We start from the raw sequence: 7,695 nt of genomic DNA on the forward strand, positions 1-7,695 counted from the left end.
ATCAGGAAGGCAAAATATGGTTGTCAGGCTGCCTCAGCGATCTCTTCAATGTTACTTCATATTTGTCTTCTCTCTCTGTCCTTTTTTTCATTTGAAATGTTCGGTCTCAGACAAGGGAGGGCGTACTCCAAGCTGTTAGACCTCCGATGGGGAGGCTGGTAAAACTGGAGGAGGCTCTCTGGGGGCCTCACATGTCATCTTGTGCAAAGCAGCAGCTGCTGTCTCAAAGGCCCCTTGAAGTGGCTACTGGCCCAGGCCACCTAGGAAGCCCTTTAAAAGGGTCAGTTTTTCTGAGCAAAAAACATGCAGCTGCTTTTGTGTGATTGGTCTAAGGTCATTGCTGTAGGCCTGATAACTAGGAATAAATGATTTTGAAGCAATAGATGAAAGGGTGTAGGGGCCGGCACTGAATGTTAAACCCAGCCCAAGTTTTTTTTGTTGGTTTTTTTTTTTAGATTTTATTTATTTATTTTTAGAGAGGGAAGGGAGGGAGATAGAGAGAGAGAAACATCAATGTGCGGTTGCTGGGGGTCATGGCCTACAACCCAGGCATGTACCCTGACTGGGAATCGAACCTGCGACATTTTGGTTCGCAGCCCGTGCTCAATCCACTGAGCTACACCAGCCAGGGCTACCAGCCCAAGTTTTGCTAGTTGTAAGAATTTTCTCCTGAGATGACTCAATAATTGAATAGAAAAATATGAGTGTATCAGTGCATTAGTTAAAGAAAGGTGATCTAAAACAGGCAAAAGTGGTCTGCTTCCTGTTCCAACACATCCTGAAGCTCCATGAAAGAGGAGCCATCTTGCCCCAAGCACAGAGCCCAGGGTTGTGGCCTTGGGGACCACGTGCAAAGGAAGCAGCTGCCCTGTGTCTCGGGAGCATGACTCACACCTGGGGCAAAGGAGCAGACTATGGGGTGCTGGTGGGGCTGAGGTCTCAGGGATGGTGGGGCCAGTCTCACTGTGTGGCACCTGGAGTGTCTGTTCCCTCCCTGAGAGAACGGATGTGTGGGAGTGGGCTGCAGAGTTAATCACGTGCCAGAGTAGTGCTGCGACCTTCCCTGAGAAAGACACCAGGATGCAGTCAGAGTCCAGGCTCCAACCGTGGACACAGAGCAGCAAATGCAAAGGCCAGGCAGCTGGACGAGGGCAGTGCAGGTGGGCGAGCCACAGCAGTGACACAGGGGAGGTGTGGCACCCAGGGAGCAGGATGGATTCTGCTCTAGGAACAAGAGGAAGTCACTCTCGGGTTCCAAGCAGGAAAGAGACATAGCACAGTGAGCATTTTCCAAAGACCCCACTGGCTTCCGAGCACAGTCTAGAGTGGTGAGAGGCAATGGATGGGAGGCCGGAGGATTGGGCCCATGATGCCTTTCAGGAGAGGAGGGCGAAGGGAGGGTCTACAGACAAGGCTTCTGACCCTTGGTGCGCTCATTAGGTAAAGGCTCAGTAATTCCTACCTGTCAGAGCTGTGTGAGGGGTGGAAATGGTGCATTTGGCCTGGCCCACAGCAGGTACCCTGGCAGTGAGGGGATGATGCACTTGTATTGCTCCTTGGTCCCCAAGGGCAGAGGGAAGAGGCGTCTGTCTTCAGCAGGGCTCCCTCTGACCTCTGCCCTCAGTAAAGTGGGAAGTAGGGCCTGGGAGGGATGGGCGACGGGGCGGGTACCCATTTTTCTTTCTGAGAAATCATGTGCATATCCACAAGCAACACAGTGATGCAATGAACTTCCAGGTTCTTAAAAACAGTCTGATGGCTATGAAAAGGAAGTTCACAGGGTGCTAACGTGGACCAGCCAAAACATCAACATTGTGAAGCCCACTGTGGCCTGTGGTCACATGACTCCCCAGCGTGCAGCAGGCGAGCTAGCCCAGAGTCTGCCTTTCAGGCGGGGATCCCTGTGTCCGTCCCCGCTGCGCCTGTGCCCGGTCGCCAGCACTCATGCCTGGAGAAGCAGGGCAGAGTGGGTGAAGGTAGCAGGATTCCCACTTCAGGTTGAACATGTACTTCTGAGCTCGTTCTGGACCGTGCATACGGGTGGCACTGGCTCCCCATGGTCATCACAAGAGGAGACACTTGTGAAGTTTATCAACAAGGGAAACTGGGTGCTACCCGTGGGCTCTTCCCACTGTCTGGGAGGGTTCCCTGGAGGAGGTGGTTGTCAGCTGTGTGAGGATAAGGAGGGGCTAGGGGTTTCTCAGCTCAGGGTGCAGTTTGGAGAAGGGCATATGACCAGCTTTCTCTGAGCCAGCACATTTTCCAGTCTAAATATAGCCCAAGATGACCCAAGACATTTTCCCCTAGCAAGGAGACCTGTGGTTCTGTATTTTCCAGCATTTCTGTTATTGCTGAAAGATAAACTTTGCTGCAGGAAACCCCAGGCTCTTCATTCCCAGCCCCTGAGCCCATGGGCCCAAGTCGTGAAGAGGGCTGCCAACCCCCTTTTGGGAGGCCATCCTGTCCCATGCGAGGGTTTCCTCTGGCTCCCGCCCATCAGCAGATGCCTGCCTGTGTTGTCCGCCTGCTCACTTCATCCAGCAGAGTGAATCAAGCCTCTGTTTACCCAGGAGGGGTCACTGTCACCCAAGCTGGCAGTGAGAGAGACGCTTCTTCCACCCGTGGGTCGGCTCACCTCCGGCATCCACAGCTTTCACTGGACAGCCTCCCCTCGGAACCCGGCTGCAACATCGAGCGTATCCTTCTCTTATCCTTCTCTCACATCCGGGAGGTACAGCACATACACCTTTTGGAAAGTGGGTGCCTGCCGTGGGCCTTGGGTGCAATGGTGACACTGGGCTCTGAGAGCCTTCATCACTTGCTGGCAAGTGACAGGACAGTTTTCTGAATCTGAGTGGGGCCCTGCCAATTACTGTGCAAACTCTTCTGGAGAAGTTCTCGTTTCCAGAGACCTTGCTGTTAACTCCGCCACTGCTTTGCAGACAGGGTGTCGTTGCATTGGGGGCATATGCGGAGATGCTTATGGGAGACACACAGGTGGTGCTTCTCTTCAAAGGGTTAATGACTGGATATGAAGACAGTCATTTAAGTTATACGCAGTGAACAGTGAGTAAACCAGGCAAGAAAAACAAAAGGAACACAGAAAGAAAAAAAACCATGGACACACTCCCCTTCCCCCCGCCCTCCCCCCACCTCCCGAAACACCGCTGCACACACAGACCACAGATCCGGGCATAGTCAAATCTGGCACAGACACTGCAGCAAAGAAAGAAAACATATCAAGTTACGCAGAGTCCTGTCCGGGTTTGGGCCTCGGCCCCTGCGCACAATGCTTGTGGAAGAGAATAAGGCGGGTGCTGTCCAAACGCACACACGCCAGCTTTGCTTTTCTTCCAGGTCTTTGCTGGCCTGGCCTAGTCAGCAACCAATTCCCTCTCCTGCAGGTGGAAACAGATAAAACAAACCGAGAGGGTGTAATGGGTGGCAGGAAACCTTTCTTTCAAAAGCTGATCCACCTCTAGAGAGGAAACATGCAAGTACTTTGCACTGGACAGTAATCTGTTTTCTCAGGGCAGCAGGAGAGGCCCAGTGGCCAGGGTAAATACAGCAGCATGTGTGGGGCTTTTGTCAGGGAGAGCTGAGGGGAAGTTTGAAAAGACCACTTCCTATACACTGCTTCAACCAGGAGTGAGCCGTCAATCTTGCAGGCTGGGGGCACTGTGGAAAAAGCCAGTGGGGAGAGGCAGCTGTAAGGGAGAAACCTAAGCCACAGGTGCTCACTGGTGACCCCCTCCTCCTGCAGGCCAGCTCACCTGGCTGAGAGGCTGCTATGCTCAAAGCTCACAAGTGGGGAGGGCAGGCCTGCACTTCTGAAATGCAACTCCGGAGGGGCTCAGCCGCTGCTCTGAGCAGCTGGACAGGCAGGCAGGCGCAGGCAGGCTGCCAGTGAGGCCTGGCGGAGCCTCTGCTGTGTGCAGAGTGGGGCCCCGGGAAGGCCAGGCATGTTTTAGTCATCAGACACTGTCCCTGCCAGCAGGCACTTAGGATACCCGAGGAGATGAGACCGCAGACAGCATTAGTCATCAGAATGACAATCCCTTTGTCACCTTAGTTGGGGGGCAGGGTGTAGCATCACCCCCATTTCACAGTAGAAGAAGCTGAGGCACAGGCAGGCCACATCTTGCCCGGGTGACTCTGGCAGCCCATTAGCTGGGACAGGTGAGCCTCGGCGGCTGGTCCCTATAGAGCTGGTCTAGGGCTGTGTCACACAGTGAGGGACCCAGTGCACTCCATCCCTTTTCTAAACTGTGACATGATGGGCCCTCAGACTCAGGTTTCTGTGTAGAAAGGATGCTATTATCCACGGAATTGTGACCCCTCTGAATTTATATGCTGAAGTCCCAACCTCAGGACCACAGAATGTGACCTTACTGGAAATAGCGCCATTGCAGATGTGATGAGTTAGGTTAAGATGATACCAGAATAGAGTGGGCCATCAATCCAATATGACTGGTGTCCTTACAAGAAGAGGACGTTTGGAAACAGGCATGCACACAGGTGGAAGGCCATGTGGACATACAGGCAGAGATCGGGGTGATGCATTCACAAGCCAAGGAACACCAAAAATGCCAGCAAACCCTCAAAAGCTCGGAGAGAAGCACAAACAGACCCTCCCTCACAGCCTCAGAAGGAACCCACCTCGGTTCACCTCGACCTCAGACTTCCAGCCTCCAGAGCCAGGAGATAATACATTTCTGTTCAAGCCCAGTTTTGGATACCTTATAGCTCTAGCAAACAAATGCAGATGCCAGGAAGACCAGACCGAGGGACACTGGTGTCCATGGGCAGTTTTCCCTTAAAACCAACATTGAAGCCCCTTCCAGCTTTGCTATACAGACATTCTACTTTGTGGTTCAACAGAAAGTAAAACCGGGCCATTGCAAGCATAGTCCCTGAGTTCTCTGCTTTGGACCATCCCTGTAGCAAGAAAAAAACAGCCCTTTTCTTTCCCAAAATCCTAACTTACTTTGTTCTCAGCAGAAATGATATTTTGCTGAATTCTCCCAAAATATCTCTGAAGCATGATGAGCACCACTTCCTCTTCTGGACACCTCTGGGAATTACGTGGAGGAATCTCTGTCCCGTCAACCCAGACACCTAGCCTCTTGCTAACTGCCCACTTCCCCCATGAAGGACTAAAGTTATAAATGACAGTCAGGAGTTGAGAGTGTCAGCTTGTCCACGGAAAGGAATGAGCTGGCACGAGGCACCAGTGGAACTCCATTCCTGGCTCTCCAGTGCCTTATCAGCCCAGTGACACCACAGGCCACCCTCTCCAGAGTCCTGGCAGCGTGTTCTGGTGATGGCACTTTGGGCACAGCGGTAACGGGGGCTCCTGAAGTGGACGGTCAAACAGGGCCATAGCACTGGACTTGGGCTCAAATGCTGCCCGCTCTCCCTTGCGTTCGTTGCTCTTTACCTGAGATTCACCTCTTGCTCTCATCCACCTCCCAATACCCCTCTTTTTTAGCCTCACCATCCCCCCACATTATCCTACTGTTTACACAAGTTCTGGGGAAGTTTTCCTCCACCAAGCATTAGTTAATGCAACAATTAGAATGCAGGGTTTTTAGAGAGAGAATCTCACTTTTATCCTCTTTCCGCTCACAGTTCAGGGACTTCCATGTAGAGGGCACTCAGTGAGACTGTTGAAGGTTCATGCCACTGAATTTCTTCTGTTCATTCACTCCTGTTACCTGTTTTGGTCCCAAACCTTTCCCACTTAGTCGGCTCATCAACAGATGTGGGTATCTTAACTTAGACCCGCTATGGAAGAGTGTTCAGTGCAGCTCATTTCCCATTACTTCAGAGATGAAAGAACTGGTGAACTTGTAGAGCTGGAAGATTCTTTAGAAAGTATTCAGTCCATTTCCTTAATAAAAGAGGTCACATGGCTCATCCAAGGGTAGCGGCTGGTGAAGTGGCAGAGGCGGGCCTGAAAGCCAGACGCTCTGGTTGGAAGTGAGGCTCTCCATCACACAGAGGAAGATGCCGTCTGCATGGCTGACGTGGGGTGAGGGGTGACACGTCACCCAATGGCTTGGGAAGGTTCCCACACTAGCCCCTGGCCATTCCAGTCTAACCTTCACATACTTCCACATAAGTCCAGACACCTTTGTCCCACCGTCTCCCCAGGGCTCCCGCGTGAGCAGCTGAAAGAGGGACCCCTCCCGCACCGGCCGCACAGACTCTGTTCCCAATGCTGAGCTGCAGAGACACTGTCCTGCTCTATCTCGCAGACCTGTGGATGTGACCCACAGGGAGTGACTTCCATTTCAAGTGTCGTGCACCTCTCAGAGGCAGATCTGTTTCCAGTCACTGAGGGAATGTAAAGCGGAGCAGTCTCGGAACTGTTTTCGATCTGAGCACAGGTTTTACATCAAGAGAAGGGCTTGTGGTCGGGTCGGGGGAGCTGAAGGGAGACTCAGAGGCTCCCCAGCTCTCAAAGATCTCAACCTCCTCAAAGCTCCAACCCCCAGAGCACTAGCGGTGTTCATCCCACTCAGCAGGAGCACTTCCGCCCACACTCCCAGGCGCCACGGGCCTGCATGGCGACCCAGCTGCTGTCCAGGAGGACAGATAGGGGATACGGAACGGTCTTCTCACTGCAGCTATTTCCCACAGAGCGTGTAATTTCTCCTTTGGGGTTCAATAAGCTCCCTCGGGCACATTTCCAGGGATGTCTGTCTGCTGGGGAGGCCACACCAAGATGTGCATGGTGGTGGGCGTCGAAGAGATGCTTCCACCTGAGTCCTCGGGCTGGTGGGCACTGGTCAGAGCCAGAGTCAGCATGGACAGGGGACTGGAAAAGGGAAGTGATCCAGTCGCAGTCAGCCTTTGGCCTCAGTGTTCCCATCTGCAGTCTGGGGGCAACGATAACTTCCTCTCACAGGAGCTTTGGGGGTGACCCAACGAGGTGCTTGTCAGAGAGGTGAGGGGCAGTTCTGTGGACAGGAAGAGACTCCAGCACCCAAACCAGCTTCTGGCTGCCCTCTTCTTGAGGTGTCGTTTCCAAGGGGAAGGAGCAGCAAGATGGTGCCTCCAACCCATGTGTAGAGTGAAAGCAAGTCACATTGGACTGCACACACATATACCACTCACTCTGCGCCCAGATAGTTTGTGATCAGGGGGACGTGTGGACAGCAGTGCAGCAGGGCGATGGGGTGGGGCCCTGAGAGCCCAGCGCAGTCTGGGAGGGAGCCACCGCTCACACTGTGCTGCCCGGGGCCAGGTCCCTTCCCCTCTCAAGCCCTGTCCGGCCATCTGTAAACTGGAGCAGCCTGCACACGGCGCAGGACAGTGGCCAGGCTGCGGCAGCATGACACAGGGGGAAAGCTGGAAACGAGAAGGCGCTGGATATGTGTGATGGTCTTGCTGTTCTTGAAGGAAGGGAACAAAGAAGGAAAAGGACGGAGAGAGAGAAAGGGGCAGGGACTTGCCTTTAGTTTTTAAATTAAACTATTTATTTAAGAATAATTTTCAATTTCAAGAAAAGCTAAGAAAGTCCAAAGACCTGCTGTGCACCTCACACCCAGTTTCCCCGTGGTTAATATCTCACATCAGTGTGCTACATTTGGCACAATTAATGACCGATATTGATACGGTGTTATTAACGAAAGTCCACACTTTATTCAGATTCCTTAGTTTTTATCGATGTTCTTCTGTTTCAGAATC

The sequence above is a fragment of the Phyllostomus discolor genome, chromosome 6 (genome assembly GCF_004126475.2).
Source record: "Phyllostomus discolor isolate MPI-MPIP mPhyDis1 chromosome 6, mPhyDis1.pri.v3, whole genome shotgun sequence".
Classification (NCBI taxonomy): domain Eukaryota; kingdom Metazoa; phylum Chordata; class Mammalia; order Chiroptera; family Phyllostomidae; genus Phyllostomus; species Phyllostomus discolor.